Here is a 21799-nt window from a genome sequence, read left to right as displayed (position 1 = left end):
AGACTTTTTAAGGCCAATAGAAAACAAGTGAGTTTTCCAGAAGTCATTTTTCAATGGAAACGTGCCTTTGCCAGAGATACCATGAGTAATCGCTCCCTGCCACCAGAACGGGAGACTACTGTGCGTCAGACAAGTGTGCTGAAGGAGGAAGCCTGGCCAAACGTCCTTGTGTTTCACCGGAGAGCCTTGGGAAACCAAGGAAAAGTCTGACAAGTACATTTTTTTCCCTAAATTTTATCAAAACATCCCTGGGGAGATAAAGGGGCAGGAGGAGATTCAGGGAAAGAAGGGGCAGGCAGCGGGCTCCCTGTCCAGATCAGTTCCCTGGGCTCAGGAGCTCGTCTGTCCCGCAGAGTGGACCTTGCTGACTGTCCCTTGCTCTCTTGGCCCTGCGAATTCGACGGGCAAGGTAAGGGTGCTCAGGGCACGGCCGAGAGGCGCGGGGAAGTCCTGCGTTTTCCATGTCTAGCGTAGATGGAAGTACAGTATTCACCTGTGTATGTTTTACGGTGTGTATTTATGATGGAGGTATGTGTTGGGAGGCTAAGGGGACTTTAGTTATTTCAGTATAGAGGTTTGTGAACAACATGGTGGTAGTTTGTACAACCTACCCCTTGCTCTTTAGGCAGCACTCTAATGTTATTACTGCCATCTAAGGCTAATACCTGCTTAGGAATCCAAAACTTAAAGGTTGCTGGTGGTTTTTAATTCCTCCGTTACCTCTGGCAATTGATTCTGTTTTTCTAGCTGAAGAAGTTGGCTTTTTATGGTGAATGAACCATGTTCCAACATACTTTCGTTATTTACATTCATTAATGAACGTCTCCCCCCCATCTTACTACCTCCCATGAGCCCATAATGTAGTGACCATTATGTCCCTATACCAAAATTACACATCCTTAACTGTTTTTAATATTCTGCGTGTGGTCTGTCTGGCTGTTCTGTCTGTCTGGCACAAGTTGCCAAGGCTATTAAAAAAGGAAAAATAGCATTGGCTCCTGTCAATGAGACTAGGGAAGATTTTCAAGGTCAAATCCTGCAGCAAACTGCTTTCTTTCATAAATGTGAGAGACTTGCAAGGACCCCATTCATGTGATAAATATTTATGATTTCAGGAGAAGGAATTCAAGAGCAAGTGAAATCTGACATTGACTATCGTGGGAATTTTTTGGATGGGGGGAAGGACAGGAAAAAATTAAAGGGAAAACCTTCAGCAATTTTAATCATTTCAATTGCATGTTCTCAGCAATTTACTTTTCACTTGGGAAAAATCCTTTTCCATTTGAAATAGTGAATGAGAGGGGAATTTTTTTTCTTTCCTTCTAAGTTTCTTATATTAAGCCTGTAAATCCTGAAGTGGGATTCTCCCAGTGCAAAATACATTTGCAGTAATGGATTTGTTGGCATCACTCAAAGCTGAGGGACTATATGACTTTGCCAATGTATGGATCTGTTTTCCTTCATTCCAAGTTTCTCAGCTGACTTGTAATTACATTGCATGGAAGGCAAATATGTTTTCTTGGGGTAAACTGAGACTTTGAGCCAGGGGAGGAGTAAATTCTCATTCTTTTTTCCTTCCTTCATGTAGAAGAACCCTGAGGAGATGGAGAGCACTCCCTTTAAACTTGGATGTGTTTCTTTGCCAAGAACATTAGCTTGGTTCAGGGGATGAAGTGCATTGAGAAGAATATCCTTTGCCTGTTATCAGAGTGTTTGAACCCTGAGTATCGTAGAAGAAGCTGGCCAGATCTTCTCATCAGCAGCTGCACATTGCTAGGGAGGTCTGGAAGCGAGAGGCAGCAGGATCCCTGTGCAATCTGATTTATCTGTGGGATTCCAATTCTTTTTTCTTTCCATCAGAACTGTTTCAGCTCTTTTTGGTGTGTCCTTATGTAGCTTGGACTTCTCCTTAAAAAACGAAATTGAATTAAATTTAAATATATGGCTATTCTGAAGCTTTCAGTAGAAAACATTGTGTCCCTAACAGAAACTTCCCTGGAGGGATGCTGAAGCATTCATTCAGCTATTTCTGATAGAAACACAGGGAGATTTCATATTCCCAAATAGTGAGGTTTTCGTTCTAGCTCAGCTTGACTTTATGGTGCATTTGTGCATAACCACAATCTTACTCCTGCATGGACTTAGGTCTTTGCGTGGACTTAAGTTGTTAGTTTGGCTGCATCCTCCAAGATGCACCTTCTACAGCATTTTCTGTGTGTTATGACAGCAAATATGGATAATTCTGCCCCTATTGCAGAGAAAGTTTTCTTTAACTTTGAGCTGATAAAGGAAACAAAAGAAAAAAAATCAGTAATTTATACACACAAATAAAAGCTTTATGAGATTTTCATGTATAAAGAAAAAATAAGACTCCCCCACTCCCTTCCCCAGGAAACCCAGCCAAAAATTCATATATTAAAGTTCAGAAATTTCAGTTTTAGTGTTGCATGTAAAAGAAATATCTTTATGCACAGTTAGAGTAGCCCACCAACCAACATTGCTTTTCCAAGTCCAGAGGGAGCCTGAGCGCAGGCTACACAGGACATCTGCGTCAGCGCGAGCCGGTTCCTCGGGGCTGCTACTTCTTCCCGGCTGCGCTTCTCATACCTCCACCCCTCCCCAGAGCAACCTTCTCGGGTCACTAGCTTCTCGCCCCACACTCCCTCCAAACCTCTGCTCTTCAACGCGCTGCCCCCTCTCGCCTCCCCAAATGCCCCTCGTGTCTCAGGGTTCGACCATGGTCTCCAGCACCTGGAGGACTTGCACCTTCTTCCAAGGACCCCGCGAACAGGGCTGAACAAAGAGGCAGCAGATTCCCCAGGAGAAAAGGGTTGTATTCGGCCTGATCCCCTCCAGGTTTGTAATATTTTCATGTAAAACCAAAACTTTCCAAGTGATGCTCTCGCAATATGGAAAACCTCTTGTGCTGAGCACCCAGAGGATTCACCTGAGCATGGTGTGTGGCGTGCTGGAGCCCGAAAGCACCTCACCTCTGGTGAGGACCTCCACCTGAAAGGTTGACAGATTCTGGGGAAGGCAAAAACACAGGTTACTTGCAACAAAGCTAAAAAAAAAACAAAAAAACAAAAAAACAAAAAAAACCCTGCTCAAAATCTTAAGGAAAAATTATAAAACTCTTATACCTGTTTTATTTCATACTTTGTAAACATATCAACTGCTTTGTTAAAGATAACGGCTTAGCATCTGAGAATCTTAGAAAAAAGCAATTCAAATGGGGCCCCGTAGTCTAGCCTCTGCCGTGGCAAAGTTACAGCCCCTCTCTTCTTGCCATTGACTGCAAGAGAGCTTTATAAGCCTTGTTACGTTTATCCTGAGTGGATGAGAGGGTGTTTTATTAGTTACAAATAATGTTTGATAACCCTAAGTTAAATGCAGTTCAGTTCTGAGTGGAAAGATTTACAGAGTGACAAGGTCAATGGTGTTATTTTACATTAACATTTACTTAATACTTGATCAGTGCTTACTCTGTGTTTAGTGGGTAGTGGAAAAATATTAAGTACCTGCCAACAATAGGTAAATGTTAAACGAGACAAAGGGGAAAGAGGAAGCGGTATGCCAGCATTGATGTGCTACCCCCTCACTGCATCCTCCCGGGAGCGACTGGCTTCGTGTTAGGCAGCTAGCTCATGGCTCCTCCAAAACTGCCGTACAAAAGGAGAGAAAACATACTGCAGCATTTCCCATTTGTCATTGCTTTCTAACGAAACAAGGAAAGAATAAGGGGAAGGTTTTGTGAGCGAGATGCATATTTTTGTAGTAATTAGTCATTTATTAGGAGAATTTTTTTACTTTTGAAGTTTATTACGGATTTTGCTGCTTCTAGGCTTGAGGAAAAGCAAACTTGTAGATGGCAAAGACTTCACAGCGCTTCCTATTTTCAAACTATTCAGTAGGTCCGGGGGAAATTGCAGAGATAAAAACAGTGTGCTGCAAGTGCCCTCAGAAGTGCTCTTTCTCTCTCCCTCTTCTCCTGGGTCAGTTCCAGAAGTGGAGGCAGCTAAATGACTTTGAAAGAAAAACAAGAGTATTCCCTACACTTGGAAGCTGGGAGCAGTCCCAGCCGGACATTTCCTCCTGAGACGGCAGTGAGGATGTGGGCGCAATCCCGCTGCGCTTGTTTGGGAAGCAGTGGCCGGCCGGTGCAGGGATGCCGCGGAGAGCAGCCCGTGCCGCGGGCCGCTGCAGCGTGCACCGCCGCTCCGCCGCCGCTTTGCGTTCACTGCCCCGTTGGCAGGGCAGGAGGTGGGGCCAGGACACCCACCCACGCCCACGGGGAATCGGTAAGCCCCACTCTGCTGCGCCTCAGAGCGGCACGGTGTTACCATACGTCGGTGGAGCAGGCGCCGTGTTTCATCCTTTACCCGCAGCCCCCGCGCTCTTGGCCCGTGTGGGTGTCGCGGGGTCACGGCCTCGGCTGCTCACCCACCCGGGTGCCGCGATTCTGAAAATATTTATGTATTGGGTGCCCAGTGCTCAGCACACGTGTGATTTATCAAAACTGCAATCGTCTTCATGTGTGGTAGATGAAGTACTTGCAAAACTGAACTTAGTCAATGTTATTTGCAAATACCAAGAGGAAATCAGCCACTGTGACTACTGAGACACGCCATATATCCACCAGCATAATGGAGAACAGCAGAGGATAGCTTAGAATTAAATGTACATCATTTTACCGGTGCTGAGTTTTTTCCCTTTCCTGTGACTGCCAGACTTGCTTACATGGCTCCTTTGACTGAGATCAAGACCTAATTCACTTTTGGCTTAAATCCAGTCTTGCTATAAACATAATGAAAATTATTTTTTCTATTATCTGTAAGTGAACAAAAATGCACGTGCGTGCATGGACACACGCTGGTCAAGACAGGAATGCGGAGTCCTGGCATGGATCCTATTTTCCGGTAATGACATACGTTAAACGTATTTAAAGTGCCATCGTAGCACCTGCTGCTTCTCGGCCTGTTCTCGCTGCTCGGCATGGATGTGCGTGCTCAGCCCCACGTTGTAGCCCAGCCACAGCCTCGCAGTGCTGGACTCGCCCAAGTTCGGATCCCCTCGTCACCGGGAGCGTGTGGGCTTGGGCTTTGTGTGCGTCCTTCAACACCCGCGTCGTCTGGCAATTATTTGTGTGTAAGATGATTAACTTGCCGCTGTCGGCGGCTGTCTGACGCCAAGCAGAACGAGCAGGCAGGGGGCTTGGGATGCTCGGGATGCTGGCAGCAGGGCTCATAGAGTTTGAAAAAGTTAAAAACTTTCAACTTGCAAATAATGTTTTTCAATTAATTTGTGTATGATACTGAACAGAAAATGACTATTTCTGCTTTCTATTGCCTTTGAAGGAGAAACCATGCTAATAATTAAGCTGCATGCCAGAACGTTTAAGGAAGAGCAGATATTGAGCTGAATTCTAAACAAAAGTGTAGCGGAAAGCAAAACCGTGTTTTCTGTCTCATTTTGTCAGATGTTAGGGCCTATTTATGATCTCCCTCATGCCTCAGAAACCTCGCTGAAATCAACACATATGTGCTGTCATGCAACCTGGTTAAATTTAGCATGGGATGAATTTTCATTTAGGACAACTGTTTGCTCCAAGCTGATATTGTTTCAGTTTCAGGAGGAGCTCTGGATTTAGTTGTTACTCATCGGCAGCCTGGAGAGCGGCGCGATGGTCCCGATAATGTATTCTGCGAGGAGTTTGTATCCGCTGGCACGCAGAGCTCCTGCTGCCCCGCAGCCGCAGCCTCGGGGGCCGGACCCTCACCCGGGGCGTCCTGAGCGACCTCTCCCCGCAGCCGATGTGGCTACTACGCCAGGTTACGCCAGCCGAGGGCATGAATCCGGATCAGAGAAAGAAGAAGAACTTTTGATTAACTGTAAGGTTTCCCAAGGGAAGCAGGAGTGCCAGTGGGCCGCTCTGGTCCGTGTTTGCCGCCCAGAGGTTGCAGGATGCCCCGGCTCTATTGCCAACCCCTGGCGAAGCATTAGGGAACTGCGGCGTTGCTGTAACAGGGTCTGGACTCCACGTTTAAGGATGTTGTCCCACTCTCCTCTATTAGAAATCGAAATAAGACGCAGGCTTCTCAAACAATTTCCCTTGCCCTAACTTACGTAACAGCAACTCTAGGAGGTTGCGGGGGGGGGAAACATTGCGTGTGATTTTTCTTTCTTTTTCAGCTAAAGTATCAGCAGACTAGACTCCTAACCAAGAGGTTTGGTTTATGTAAGTTTGAGATTAAACAGAGATGGCAGTTTGGACATATGAAGGAATTTTTTAAGATAAGGGCATTTTCATTGTTCGCTATTGCTGGTTTCCCCTAAGAGAGGATGGTGTTACCATATGTGAAAATGACTTGGTCTGGAAATCTTGCATCTGTTTTATCTGCTTGCTCTTGCTGTGAACTAGTGCATTTGATTAGAGCTTTTTAAGCTGTGTGCTTACTGTTGGAGATCTTCCGTTTGAAGTGTTAGGAGTCTGGAAACTTCACTGGCTTCTTTAAATCTTATGTACTTACACCCTGCAAAAAAGTTATTTTTGTTGGCCATTTCTCAAGCACCAGCAAGCTGCTTGGTGATGTGTGACATGCTAATATCAGGAAACTTTCTTTCTCAAATAATTTACACTAGAGAGGGAACAGATTCAGTGAGACAGGGTGAAACCCCAGGCCGCTGTCATGAAGTCAACAGGAGGTGTTTTCCCTCTTTTTAACCTAGTGTGGTTTTTTGTTTCATATCAAGGTGTTCTGGAAGAAGAGGTCATTCGGCTCAGTCGTGGACAGGACTATTGGGGCTGAGCGTCAGACCAGAAGTGGTGCCTCAATGGGTCAGACTGAAGGTCCATATACCCCACGTGTTGTCTCAGACCCTGCTGAGTGGTGGTGGCCTACAGAAAGACTATGAACCATGCGTGATGGTCAGTGATTTAAGGATTTCCTATGCCGGTTCTTGCGTCAGTGTCACACTGTTCATTAATGACTGGGAGCCTAGACACTGGTGTGGGTGATATCTCTGCTTCAGGAGCTTATATGATTTAAAAGATGGATGTGAGAAAAAAATGAAGGGGTATTGCGACTGATGTTATTGCATCAGACTTGTGCAGGGCCTTGAGTATATGTTGATGTCTCTGTGGCAGGAAGGGAGAGCACCTAACCGGCAAGAGAGGGTCTGGCTTGTTGTGCTTTGGTGGTTTAGGAAGACTGAAGACTTGGTAGCCCTGACTCTGAGTTGCCCTTGCACGGAGCGGGTGCTGAGCGCTGCCCCTGCAAGGAGGTAGTGTTTTGCACTAACTCTGCAGTGGTGTCTGCAGCTACACAAGGCACAGATGACAGGTTAGATTCAAGTGTCCCAGAAGTCCCTGGGCTTGTCATTTCTCTAAATTTAAAGATACATTTGAAGGATCTAAAAATATCACTTGTTCCCACAAAAAAATAATAAATTGAAAACAGTTAAGATTCCTTAAGGGTGCTCACCCAGACAGTGCCTAAAATCAAGGGAGTGTCCACTTAAGAGAGTACATTCTCTTCCTATTTTAACCCACACAAATCACACTTATAACTTCCCCTGACAGACACTGTCTCTATAAATAAGTCCCCATCACCTCCCCCGGGTACAATAACACAGTATCCTAGAGGTGTCAAACATACGGCCCATAGGCCAGATCAGCCCACATATGTACTCAGAACTGACAGAATCTAATCTCTCATCTGAAGAAAACGAAGTCTCTAGACCTCGGAGTTTAAAAAATAAAAGAGCTTCCAAAAGGAATTAAATACAAGGAATTCAGAAACATCTGCTTGAATCTGCAGGCAGCCAGTCACAGGGGTGGAGGGCAGGAGTTTGAGTACTTGCTGTTGACTTCATTGGGATGTTAACGCTTTGTGAGGATCATCAAGCCTTACATTTTTTTCCCTGGCTGAGAGACCATAGCTCAGTTTAGCACCCTAAAGGAGCAATTAATGTTCCTTTATGGCTAGTTAAGCATTTGTTGTTAAATATCTTTTGACATTACAATTAGTTAAAAGAATTTTCCTCCATGATGCTTGTTTTTCCTTTTCCTTTTGCCTTCTCATGAGTCGACAAACACGATGACGTTCCCCTTCTGCCTTCATTTTGCTGACTAAACCAGCCAAGATCCTCAGGATCTGCATTTCCCTGATCACCCTGGTAGCCTCTCTCTCTACCTGTTTCATCTTTTCTCAGCGTGGGTGGTGCTAAGAGTTTGCTGAGCTCCTGATGAGGTCTCCTGGCCTTGAACGAGGCTGTTACTACTGCCTTACGCCTGGTGGAATTACCTGACTTGGTCCCTACTAGACTCCTGCCTTTCTCAAGGCCACATCGTGCTGGTGACTCACACTTGTCTTGTGATCAGCTAATACCTCCAGGCCATTCTCATTCACTGCCATTCTGGGTTGGTTGGTTCCCAGGCCATAGCAGAAATGCTGCTGTAAGTCCTGGAAATGATCTGGCACATTGTCCTATTGAGTTCCATCCTGTTTCTGTCGCTCTGGTCATCCAGCTCCTTGCTATCTGCTCATCCAGTTCTCCTGCTCCTGACCAGAAGTATCCACTCTATGTACGTTCCTTTTTCTCCACCCTTGTTGTGTTGATCCATGTCTGAAATACTAAGAAAATAAGAGGGCTTCTTAAAAAGGGATGCTTAGGATTTTTAAGTCATGGTTTTTAAATATAGGGGTTTTTTTAATCTTACCTAATTCATTTTGTGACAAAAAATGATAGTGGAAAATGGAGCTGTTTTCTCCTGCAAAACTGTTTCGGGTTTGTTACTTCATTATTTTGGGGAGGGTTGCCAGTTTGAACTGGGTGGATGGTGTGGAAAGTAATCTGATAGAAGGCAGTGGTTCCCCTTGTGCCCCGCTAAGCTGGGAGAGCTCCCCTTTATCTGGGGCCCCAGACACCTTCGAGAAGTGCATTGCTCAAAAGCACATTCATTTGAAATGGTAATAGTACCAAGAAGCCAGAGTATTAAGTTCTGCCTGAATTCCACTTTGCTCCTTGCCTCAAGCAAGTCATTGTTTCCCCTGGCTTGGTCACAGGAAATTAGGGTGGGTACAAATAATGCTCTTATCTAAAGGAGATTGCTGGCCTCTGGTGACTAAGCGCTTTACCTGTAACACTGTAAACACACTAAGATGTCTCTTCCTATCTGAGATATTTGCGAGACTGTGGGAATCTATTTCTTCCAGATCAGGTTTCAAAGCTGGTTAAAGGGACTCTTTCTACCTTCCTCCTTTCATGTACAAAATTATTTTTGCTGCTCGGTGCTCTCAATTCCTCATTCAGCAGCGAGGGAGTCACGCTGTGCTCCATCGGGGCCTGGGAGGGGCTTTTATGGCCCCTAAATGCTCGCTCCTGTTTGTGTAAGCAGCACGTTCCCATGCATGGCCATTTAGGGCACACGTAGCCTTTTCAGCTGTAAACCAAGAGAATCCTACTGGGGCGAAACTGGAGACCATCACACCCACACCGAAAACAGCACCATAAAGCATCGGCAGGAAAGCAAGGGCTGGGTCTCTTGCTGTTCAGTCTCATTTAGAGGACAGAGACATTCAGCATCGTCTCACTCAAAACTTTGCTACAGGAAAAACCATTGAGATATATCTGTTTTCAACCGCAATACTCAAGTTGTTTCTCATTTTAAAAGTCAGGTTATTTCTACAATGAGACTTTCGCACAAGGCATAGAGCACAGGCCAATATACCATATCCATCGGGGCTGGGAAAACCAAAATGACTTTATTTTTGACCCTTGAAAGTTTCTGATATCTCCATTTGGTTTGGATTTCCCCAGTCTCCAACATGATGCTGTAGCTGAGTAGAGCATATGGTCCTAATAGATATTCAGTCCAGATGTTAGTTGTCTAATACGTATCCTGAACGGCTGTGCCGAGCAGTATATAGGAAAAGCTGGTGGAGCAGTTAAATAAGGAACATGCACATTCCAATATTCTCACCAGTTTACTAAAGTTAAGAGTTCCAGATTGCAATACCTCCGGTTCTGTCACTTTGAATTTCTGGGAAATGTTAAGAGCATGAAAGTGGCTGTACATGCTAAGAGCAGGCGGGGAACAGGCCCACCTGAAACCTGATCACAAAAGTGAGACTGCGAGTTGTGACGCGTCCTGGCTGGTGCGTGCAGGGAACGCTGCCCTCTACTACATGATAGTTGTGAGAAGTGCTCAGATGTTTACAGCCGCCCGACCCAACCAAAGCTTGGAGAGCAGCTCCCGCAGCCCGCGGGCTTCAGGCTCTCGGAAAAGGGGGTTAGCTGGAGGAAAAACGATTATGCTGAGCGAGGGAGGGGAACATTTTCCTCCTGATGACTTCGGAACCCCAGGGCCCGTCTCTGCCGAACTTGAGCAGAGGCTACGAACGGCAAAGATTGTAGTTCTGGCAGAGTTCATGAAATCGTTGATGGGGAGCGGGAAGCAGCATTAGCACTGCCGCGGGGGGAAGGCTTCTCTCCGGGGATCCGCCTGCGCGCCCCCCGCCAGTGGGAAGAGCTGCAGTCAGAGCCTGCTTACGCCTCGGCACAAGAAAATCCCACCACGGCTTACAAGCCCAAGGAAGCCTTCACGTTTCCCCTGCTGCTCAGAACTATTTATATTTTAGTGTTTGACACAGCACATAAGCTGAGAGCAGGCCTGCTTTCCTTCTCCCATACTGTGCCCTCTTCGCGTGGAGGTAGCGCGGGGGGCTCCTGGGGAGTCCCTCGCAGCTGGATGCTGGCACGAGTAAGGAGAGACTTGAGAGCAAGGCTTGCGCGCTACCCAGTTCAGGCAAACTGGTGCACAGCAGTTAAAAGTAGTCTGAGACATCTTGCATGTCCTCCATTCCCTTTTCTTTGGCTAAAGCCGAGGAATGATAAATGTTTGGGATGCTTAGGTATTCTTTAGGTCTCTGGGTTAGATTTTAATTCAAGAATAGGGGCAGGGCTATATCCACTGGATTCTAAAAAGCAGAAATCTCTCTCCTTATCCTTCCTGTTCATCAGTAAGATTCACTCCCTGCAATAACCCTCCATAAGCTGTGACCAGATGAGGGCCCTGACCTTACTCCTTGAGTCCTTTCAGCTCAAGCGTTGCTCTGATTTCAGTGGAAGCAGGACCCTGTGTAAGGAGATAAAACAAATTGCTTTATAGTTTTAACCTGTAAGTGCAACTTGCTTCAGCCAGGAAATTAGCAGCTTCAAACACGTGCACAGGTACACACAAACCGTCTTATTACGCAAGTAAACCTGAAAGTAGTTTCAGAGCTACAAGTTTATTGACTGGGAAGTCAATAAAAAGGATTAGCATTTAAGATTAACAGTAAAACTTGATTGCTGCTTTCAGCAACTAACCTAATAATTTAAGGAACAGAGGCTCTGGGAGCTGTAGATCACATACAAAAACTTGGTGAACATCTTTGAAAAGGAATGTTTTTTACGCATGGGTGGAAATAATTTAAGCCACATAAAGCAGCTTAGATATGCTCTACTATGTGCGGTTTTTCTCTTTGTCAAATAGAGAAAAGAAGGCTTTGACCTTTTTAGGAACAAAAGGAAAGGTTTTTCTTTATGAGAAGTACTCTTTAGTGATTAAGTACAAGTGTCTCATTGTGTTAATTCTCAAGGTCTATGTTTATTAATGTTCGATTGTTGATTAAAGGCATTGTCTGCAATTAATGCCTGTCAGTGATGTATACACATGATGATGAGATTTCATCAGAAAAGTTAATATTGTTAATAAGTTGCAGCCCTGAGAAATAAGCAGAGGCAAAGTGCCACATAAGGGCCATCAATCACATATATATGCTATTGGATATTAAGTTGGATTCTTGCATATTCTCCCTCTGCTTGTTCATTAAGACTTTGCCTGCTCTGCAGATGGACTTGGGTTTCTGCCTTTGAATTAGCCCGGGGAGGTGATGAAAGGTCAGCAAGGGGAAAAATGACCTGACAGGCTCCCAATAGCACTTTTCTGATGGTAGGACTTGTGGGGTAAATCCCACAATCCTCTGCACTGAAAAACACCTGAGCCAGTGCTCGAATTCCTTCTCAGTGGTTTTTAGAAGAATTTATATGACCTTTCTCCTAGGCTTTCACAATTTTGCCTCACCACCTTTGGAATGCTTTTTAAAATACCTGGTTCTTCGAGGCAGTACTGTCGCTGCGCATGCTTGTACTTCAGCCAGTGGTGTAGCCATGTGCCTGTCCTGCGTTGTACTAACAACTTGACTGTGGGTGCCTGAATGCCAAAGGGAGTTTGCACTTCTCAGCTCCCTTGGCCTCAGGAGCAATCTTGGGTTTGAAGTGAACCTCTCCAAAAGTGTCTATTCAGAGTGATGCAAAGGAGGGCTTGAGTTCTCTTTTCCCACATCAGTGGCTGTCACTTGGCTGAGCAAGGTGCAAAAGAAATGTCCACTTTGTCAGCTGTCAACGCAGTTAGAGTCAAAGCTAGGAAGTGCAGATTCAGCAATATAGAGAGTTGTCTTGAACATCTCCTTGGAGAAAATGCATTTAAGAGGAAAAAAAAAAAAAGAAAAAAGAAAAAAAATGGAATTGTAACTGGGGAAAAAAAAGAATTCCACTGCCTGTCTATAGCTATATGTGCACACAGTGTATTTTATCAGTAGGTTATTACTCAGTGTCACACTTGAAGCAAATCCTGACTTTAATGGGGCTAAGTAATTCCAATGAGCTGGCATTGACTCCCAGGCTTGAACTTGTGCCAGGACTAATCCCAGGCAGTTCAAAGAGAAGCCCTGCCCGCTTCCCTCTCCTGGGATCAAGTTACTCACTTCTTAAGGCTAAATTCCAATACTGGTCCTATGTGGAATACTGGCCTGATCAGAAACCTGCCAAAATCACGTTCTTCACAAAGGAGGTTTGAACTCCACAGAGTGTTCGTAGGAAGAAGCTGTTCCCTGCTGTTAACTCTGGCGGTCCAGTTCTGGGCTCTCTAATACAAGAAAAACATGAACCTGCTGGAGTCCAGCAAGTGGCCACAAAGATGATTAAGGGACTGGGGAGAGGCTGAGAGAGCTGGGGCTGTTCAGCCTGGAGAAGAGAAGTCTCAGGAGGATCTTATCAATGTGTATAAATAGCTGATGGGGGAGTAAAGAAGGCGGAGCCAGGCTCTTCTCAGTGGTGCCCAGTGACGGGGCAAGAGGCAGTGGGCACAAGTCAAAATATGGGATATTCTGATGATTTCCAGAGATCTTTTCCAACCCCAGCTACCTGGTGATTCTGTGACTCTGCTTTTAGTTCTGACTCAAGTGTCCCAAAGAATCACTGTGCAAGTATTTGTGGGTGCAAGCAGATCCCCCACAACATTGGAAAAGCCCACTTGGCAGTGGAAACAAGGGGATGAGAAAACAGGAGGTAAGTACGGAGGAGAAGAGAGCCTGCATTACATGGAACTCGGCCCCAGTGCAAGTTTTACCTGGCCTTGCATAGGAGTAGTTGAAGGAGCTGAAGGCAGATCAAGAAGGATTAGTGGGTCATCTGTCGCTGTGAAGAACCCTCTCATTCCACTTGCACAGACGCTCTGTGGAAGCCCCTTTCCATCGCTAAGAATCACTCCTCTCTGAGGCCTGGGAGAAGTTTTATATCCAGAGTTCTTGCCCATCTGAAAATGGACATCAAAAGGTCCACTGCCAGCTCGATCTTTCCCATGGTGGAAAAGGATCCTTGAAACCAGTACTGAAATTATTGGACTTGTTCAGTCAGTCTCCAGTCCAGATTCTGCCAATCACGTCTCTCTCGCATCTCTGGTGCAGATCTGTCTAGCCATAGCAGAGTTTAAATGCTCCAGGATTTGAGTATTTAGATAATCTTCAAAGGCTGAAAATTCTCCATAAGTAATCAAGCTGTTCATTTCAAGATGACATGGCCTGTACCTTCAAGAAGTATAGTGCCATGTGTCTACCTAGAAAAATACAAGCATTTGGCCTTTTGCCAGTCAAGTTGCAAACATAAAAGTCTGCACAAAGCTGTGGCAAACTCTGAGGCATTATACAAGGCTCTGTGGAAGTTTTCTGCCTTCATTTCTAATAGGACTGCAAGAGGAAGAAAGCAAATAGTTTCAAAAAACTTTCACCTTTGCTTCTCCAGAACCTAAGACTGAGCTGCTGATGGAAGGCACTTTGGTGAACTGTACATTATTAAAATCTCATTTCTCACAGCATGCCAAATGGAAATTTCCATTCTCAAGTTAGTAGATCAGTCAGTCTCAATATAAATACCGCTCTGCTTTCCTGGGCAACCCATGTTAATGGAAACAGGATAGCATTAGGCTTGTGTTTTCAGAAGTCTTGCCCTGCTTGCACATGCTGAGTGTGCTAAGCTTGACCTCAAGGACCCTCTTTCAGTATCTCTGTTGCCTTTGACTGATTTGACCTACCTCATTATTGTTGTTCTGGACCTGGTCAGGTCTCTGGCATATTGATGGGAAGGTGCGCTTTGGAGGCTTAATCCAAAGCTCAGTGCAGTCAATAGAAAGGCCCATGCTGGCTTCAGTAGGTGCTGGATCAGATCTCAAGTGTCTTATGCTCCGTTATCTTTGGTGTCTACTGCACAGGGAGCACAGCTTGCAGACATCCCAGAGCTTCTGAATTTGCCCAGCATCTGCATTCCAGATAACCAAGATGCTTACTTCTTGAAAAAAAAATGGTGCCTATAAACCATCCTGGAAGTTTATATTACATCAAACTTCAGAAGAATGCATAACCGTTTCATTCTGCTTCAAGTCTTTCGTGCACAGTTCTAGGTTACTCTGCTTTAGGAAAACCTTTAAACGTGATTTGGAGTGATATAAAACAACCTTGCTGACAGGGTGACAAAGATAGTGTGCCCTTTCAGAAAAATCATTGTGTCTATTTAAATATTAGGCTTCAGCTTGTTAGTGAAAAATGTGTCGCACACAGCATTTTTTTTTTTTTTTGTGTGGGAAAATACAGTGCAGATTTTGAAGTTTAAAAAAGTCTGGCAAATTACAAATTAGGATAATAATTCATGGGAGTAATAAAATATCAGACTTTTATTGCACAATCGAGAAGGGCATTAAAAAGCATCTGGGAACTTGAGGTTTGGAAAGATGGGCTTTGAAAGACTTGGTGGGTTAAATATTAATGTAGAAAATATGGCATCTGTAAATGCCTGGAAATATGCTAATAGGGCTCGATTCAGCAAAGAGCCAAGCATTCCTCTGGGGTGCTGAGTGCCTCCAGGACCTCCACTGCAGAGCAGGAAGCTGAGGGACTGTGGTGTCTCCTAAAAGCGTGCGGTACCTGGGAGAGCAAAGCTCGCCCAGGATGTCCAGAGTGCATTCAGGGCCCTTCAGCGAGCCGAGGGGGACACCTCGAAGTAAGAGCCACCCGCACAGCTGGAGTCACCCCAATGGGTTGTCTTTCCAGCCCAGTTTTGTCTGTGCCAGCTGCCGTGGGCTGGTCATTTTGGAAGCCAGGCTGAAGGAGGAGACTAAGACTGTGCATCTCCACAGGCCCTGTGGTCCGGTATCCTCCATGGCCACACTGGAGATAATATGATTGATGTTATCTCCAATAAGCTCAAGTAACCTTGGCCAGAAAAGCTGCTTTCTCCCCAGTATGGTGGGAGCGTGAGACGTTTTGCTTCCAGAGCCAGCAGGGCAGGAAAAGGAGACCGTAACGGTCTCCCCACTTCCTCTAGCTCTGGGTAACAGTTAGAGTTGTCCTCCCATAAAGTTATGTTCTCTTTTAACCTTAATTCCAGTCATATTTTTCCGTCTGTTATTTGTTTAGATGCAAAGGTCTCGGGAGACTTCATCTCCTCACTCAGCCCGTTATTGTTTGTGCGGAGGAAACCAGCCCTTGTTAGCAGTGCGAACCTCCAGAGGCATGTGCTTTTCATGCTGTTTTTCAACATGGAAAACCAGTATTTCTGACTTGCTGTCCTTTTGAAAACCATGTGAACGCAGAGGAAGATTGGTGAGCTCCGATAAGCTCCCATTCTGCTTTGGCCACCGTTTTCTGCCTGCAACGGGCTGTCGTTGCTTCGTCTCGCCTCGCTCTGCCAGGCTCGCTCCATCAGCAGCAGATCGCCAAGGCAGCTACCAGGGCTGCACTTGTCCGCTCTTGAAACACCTTGATTTTATTTGCACTATTATTTTTAATATCCTTCTTCTTACTCCCTCCGCACTCCCAAATTTTCTTGAAATTGCTGGAAGACTTTCTGTAGCATGTGCTCCAAATTGTCTAAGTGCAGCAGCAGTAAAGCAGTAATGATGCACGGGGGTAACGGTGCTCAGGCTTCGCTGGCAGCCAAGGACCCAGCAGGGAGCATGGGCCAGACCGAGCCCAGCTCTCCAGAAGTGCCAGCAGCGTGGACACAAGGTGCTGGGAAAGCCCTGAACGTAACGTGGACCTAGTGGTCTTCGGGGCCTCTGTTAGGACTTGTCACCAAGGGGAGCTGCGAAGGGGCTGCGCATTGCACTTCCTGAGGCGGAATAAATCTGTCTCAGCTTTCTGGCATTGATTTTTGACAAAGGATTCAAGAAGCTGCAGCTGTGCTGGCTTCCCTGTCCCCTCCCCCGCTTTATTACAATGCGTGTTGTTCTGAAATACTCAATTCAGCTATAAACAATCTACTCTATCAACAACATGCTTTTGCACTTTTTGAAATGGTGCTTTGAGGCAGATAAATGAAAGTAAGTATGGCAGCTTGCCAGTAAAAATCCTGCAAACTGTATCATCACAGGGGCACTGACTAAGACAGCACATTATTTTATTTACTGTGGAAACTGAAAATCCATTTCTGCCCATACAATAGCTGTTTATTTTATCTTTGCTTGATGTTTGTTCTAATCTTACTTGACACTTCTAGATAGTAATGGTTCACAAGCTGTTCAGATCAGTGCTCCAAGGGCTCCGTCAGCCAGCACTCCGTTCTGGTTTCAGCAGTCCAGCACCCTCTTCATCGGCGTCTGCCGTCCAGCCAGTGGGATGGGAATCTGCAGAAGACCTGGACGCCGGCAGAGTGCTGGGGTGGTCCTGCAAGCCTGTAAGTCGTCCTTTGGGTGACGTTACCATGTACAGCTCTACCCGCGAGGATGTGCACAGAAGCCCGTACCGTAAATGCTTTACAGAAGGCTACCCCAGAGAAAGGAGCTCTTCAGGCTCTTGAGTTTTTCTTCCTAGATGCTCTGTCTGTCCAATGTTTGCATTGGCAGCAGTCTAAATTATATTATGGCCCCATACTGAATAAAACTGATTCTGAAATACAGAAGGATGAGGTGACGAGGTGACCAGTGTATTCCTGCTAAGGCCTGCTGGATTCAGCCTGGTCTTGGTGATTTCTTAATCTGGGCGATGTATCCTCTGACGGCACTATGGCCTGTTCCTTGGCTCGCTGTCTGGTGGGACGGCTCCTCCGGCACCACTCAGCACAATGGCTTGGAGACGAGAGAAAACCAGGCTGCGGAAGAATGTTGAAATCATTTTAAAAACCTCTGGAGGGAAAATTAGTAATATTTTGTTTTCCTGAATGGTTTCATTGAAATTTAGGGAAAATAATTGCAGTTGAAAGATCTCAGTTTTTGTTGTTCTGTTCTTTCTTTATTATTTGTTTTCGCATGCTTTTTTTTATATCTACTTCCTTCTGTTCCTCTCCTGCCTCTTTTCTTTGTTACCCCTCTTCCACTTGCTGCCCCCAAAAAGGGGAGGGTGTGGAAGAGAAGGAAAAATAGAATAATGAAATTAAAAAGAACATTTCCAAATTTCCTTTTCCGGATCCAGTGAAAGAAAGCCATTTTTTTGTTAACATTCAGATCTTAATGACTGCTTTTATGACCAAAAATCAGCTGAAAATGATTCTAAGCAGCTGTGTTTATCTCCTATTTGGTTACCTAGCTATTTGGAGGGAATCCTATTCTATCCCTTGACACAGCGAGACAGTCTACAAGATTCATTTTGCTCTGAGAAGTTCTCCTCTTCACTCATCCCTTATCATCATGCTGAACAACCAGGAAACTCTTGAAGAGCTTTCTGATACTGTTTTGTTGGCCAACTTAGGCCAGACTTGCCCCTTTCTTAGGCTTATTCATAACACAGTCTCTTTCTGCATCCTCCTTTTGAGTCTGAGGGTGTTTTTTTAAAGCATAATGGACTTTTAGGTGTGACTATGTTCCTTCCATTACTACATTATGGTTCTATATATTCTACATTCATGGTTGCATAAGGAAAGAACAGAAGCTAAAGGAGAAGTAACAGAAGTCAGATAGCAGCCGAAGAGTTCCCAAAGCAGGGGAAATATAGAACTTTGTCATATCTGAAAAAGATGCTAAACTGATGAAACATAACCATTTGAAAGCCACCATCCATGGCCTACAGATAGCATCTACTTGACATCTATGGTAGAGAAGGTGATGGCACAGGACAGCTGAGATGCACATGCAGAGAAGCTGGTAAAAGTTGTGTTGTGCGATCACTGTCCCATGGGGCAGTGCTAATGCGCAGCCAGCAGTGGCAAGGCAGAAGAGGCGTGCGTGGCATGAGACCGGTAGCTGTGCTAGTGAGAAAGAGCCTTTAGCAGATGAGGGACTGCTGAGGATGAATAAATAGTTACATTGTTTGGACAGAGAGGTTCCTTTAAATCTGTGGACTCAACTCTGCTTTTACCAATTTCTTTTAAGGTCTGAATAAAAGTCTGCAATACAATTCTCCATCTGAGAATAGCCTGTAAATTGAACATACGAGATTGCTGAGCACTTTGAAATGAGTTTCAGGCAGATAGGATGGGTGTTGCTCTTTATTCTGCCAAACTCAGGATATACCAGGGTACCTGCATTTTTATCTTATCTTGCATCAATTCGGAATAAGTGAGAGCTAACTATTACACACATGAATTGTACATTTGAGACCCATAGTCATATTTGCAATGCAGCCTATGGGACTGAAATGTGTGTTTCTGATTAATTTTAGTGGAGAAGTGTCCAAATCCCTTATGCAGCTTTGCAGTGCTCACTGTAACCACAAGCTGTACTTCACTTTGGTGGCCCTTCCTATTTTTATTTCACAAAACATTTATTAATCTCTGTTCTCAGTCTATCACATTTCAAAGCTAGGAGGAATGGTCCTTCCTCTCTGCATAAACTTTTGCCTGGAGAGTTCCCAATGGTAAAAGGTATGTGCAATCTTTTGGGCATTCTTGCTTGTAAAAAACTATAAATCATTGAAATATCGCCAAAGCAAACTCCAGGCACTGAAAGGCTATGTTTCAAGCTAGGGGGGCAAGTCCTCAGCTAATGTAATTTGGTAGGCTTCCTAGGAAGGCCCAGAAAGGGTCTGCCCATGTCTCTTGTCTGTCTTCTGAGGGTGCAGCAGAGTGGGGCAAAAAATTTCATGGAATGAGGGAATTCACTTTTAATATAGGTTGGCCCAAGAAATCTAGCAGAAAGGAGAAAAAGTAGGTTCTCCTATATAATACTCCACTTAACAAATGCCCCTCTCATAAATGTTTTTGGAAGGGTTGGGAGGAAATGAGGCCAAACTGACATCCTAGCAAGGTGCTGCTAGTTTCTGCTTTTGTACAGGGCTGCTACGCTGCATTGCACAGGTGATACAGCCCATAGCAGAGGCATAAACAGCTAAAATTGCACAGGTTCTCCTTCCTCCAGCACAGGACCAGGCACAGGGATATCAGCTCATTTACAGCAATAGCACACTTATGCAAGAGTAGGGGGGTTCACAGCTATAACTGGATGCGTATTTTTAAATCACTGCTACCTTGGCAGATAAACATAGTCTGAGCCCTTGGAAAGTTGAGCTGGCTAAAACCCAGGGTGGACAGGATTATTCTCTTAAGCCTTGCCCTAGCAGCCCAGGGCCTAGTCGTTACACGAGTTTATCCTGAAATGACTGGTAGTGCCTTGACCGCGGAAGAGCTGAGGTGAAGCTATTGTGCACATGCAGCTATTTGGGCAGCAAGTACGAAACAGTGGCATGGCAGTCGCTTGGTGAGTGCAGTTTTTGTTCCAGAAATGAACAGAAACAAAGCCAGGGAAATGCCAAGCTGGGAACAGGGAGTCCTCCCCAGAGCAGCTCCCACCTCAGCGAGGTTTATGTTTCTCTGGCATCAGGATCATTCCAGTCCAACCTGTGCAACACACAAGTGGCTGCAGAGCTGGGTAGTGCTTATGGGAAAAGCAGACAGCAGAGAATAGGAAAAAAGTCTTAAGGAAATCCCATTAAAAATGAATCCTGGGCCAGAAGTGCCTTACTTGTTTTCTTACTGGAAAGCAAATGTTTCAGAAGTTGCTTCTTCAGGCCTCATGTATCAGCTGTAATAGTGCCGCATCCTCTCAAGTACTGACAGGATTCCCAGTTCTCAGAGAGCTTCAAAGGGAAAGTGATCCTTAAAGGGATACAGGAATAGATGGGAACACGGTGGACGTTGCAAAGTGCCCTGGGTAAGCAGCAAAGCAAAGTCACCCCACCTTTGCAGAGTCTCCAGTGCTCCTGTGGATCACAGCCGGAGAGTTATGATCGGTTCCAGGGGCCACTGGCCATCTTTCTTTGTCCAAATATGCAACGAACCACTGTTCAATGCCAAACTAATCAGCATTAATTCTGTAAAAGCTACATGTCCTCCATCTTTCAATTCATGTACCCGGTGAAAAGAAATACTCATGGTGTGTTGTCGTGTTGAATGCGACTGTGAAGGATACCGTTCGTATCAGTCCCTGAGCTGGTTTATTAAGGCAGCGCAGGCGTGGGCTCCAGAAACATCTCCTCCGACTGTGTTCATAACGCTTTGCAGAGATCGCCCGCAGGTCTCGCGTGGAAGCCCTTCTCTAAGGCCTCCTCTCTGTGCGCTTTCAGGGGACCGTGTTACGTGACCGCAGCACTGGCCTGAGCTGTGAGCAAGGGGATTGGCCTGACGACTGGAAGTCTCTGCGGATGAAAGGAGAAGCAAGCTATGAATTCCCACGGGGGTACCCAGAGGTTTTGCGCAGGCTCCCTTGTGTTAGCAGGTAGGTACCCTGCTAGCAAGGGCTTGGAGAAGACACTACTGCATGACCCAGATAAGTTACTCATTAGTGCAATTAACATGAAATGTTAAACATTAAATAAGGCAGAGTGAGGTTATGAAACCGTAAGCAGTGCGTCTGCTGAATACAACAGGGGCGGCCACATCGGGGCCGCTCTGCCCCGCCAGTCAGGCGGACAGACCCCCCTGCAGCTCCTTTCAGCTCCGTGGCCTTCGGGATGGTTCAGGGGCAGCTAGCTGGTACCAAGTTCTGCCCTAAAATCTGATGGTGTTGATCTCGAGAGGGAAGTGAGGCCTAGGTATGGGCAGGAAGGAGCAGTAAGAGCAGCCGTATGTATTGTGTGCTCTGCCGTCATCTTCCTTCTCTCAGCCCAGGGGAAGGTGAAGAAGGGCACTTCTGCCCCGAGCTGTGCTACCACCGTGATGCGCGCATGCCCTTGTTCAGCTGAGCGAGTGGCCCTAAATGCTCCTGCTCCTGCCCAGTGCTTCTCAGCCACTGGAAGGGAAGATAAACCCTTAGCAGCCACTGAAGGGTGTGGTATCATTTCCCTGAGCTGGCCTGTTCCTGGGCTACCTGCTCACACCACCTGATCGTGCGGCTGGTGCCGTACCCTCTAAAGCAAGCAGCAGCTGGCCGTACAGATGCCTCAAACACTCGAGACCGGAGCTGCAGGCTCACTGTGCAGTCGTGCTGCTAGGAGGGGTACCACCCACCGACCGGGTGACGGGAGGATGTACCCGGGGTGCCCCTGGGTCCGAA

The 21799-nt window shown here is 45.8% G+C and overlaps 1 long non-coding RNA gene across 1 annotated transcript in view; it reads left to right on the top strand.

Moving 5' to 3' along the window:
• Positions 1-21799, top strand: part of LOC135328879 (uncharacterized) — a 126947-nt gene that overhangs the window by 28131 nt on the left and 77017 nt on the right. Inside the window, exon 2 of the long non-coding RNA XR_010390032.1 lies at positions 20871-21022. This is a non-coding gene — a long non-coding RNA (uncharacterized LOC135328879). The remainder of the gene's footprint in view (positions 1-20870; positions 21023-21799) is intronic.

This window comes from Dromaius novaehollandiae, chromosome 7, assembly GCF_036370855.1.
Source record: "Dromaius novaehollandiae isolate bDroNov1 chromosome 7, bDroNov1.hap1, whole genome shotgun sequence".
In the NCBI taxonomy this organism is placed as follows: Eukaryota; Metazoa; Chordata; class Aves; order Casuariiformes; family Dromaiidae; genus Dromaius; species Dromaius novaehollandiae.
This window is presented reverse-complemented; position numbering and strand designations above follow the sequence as displayed.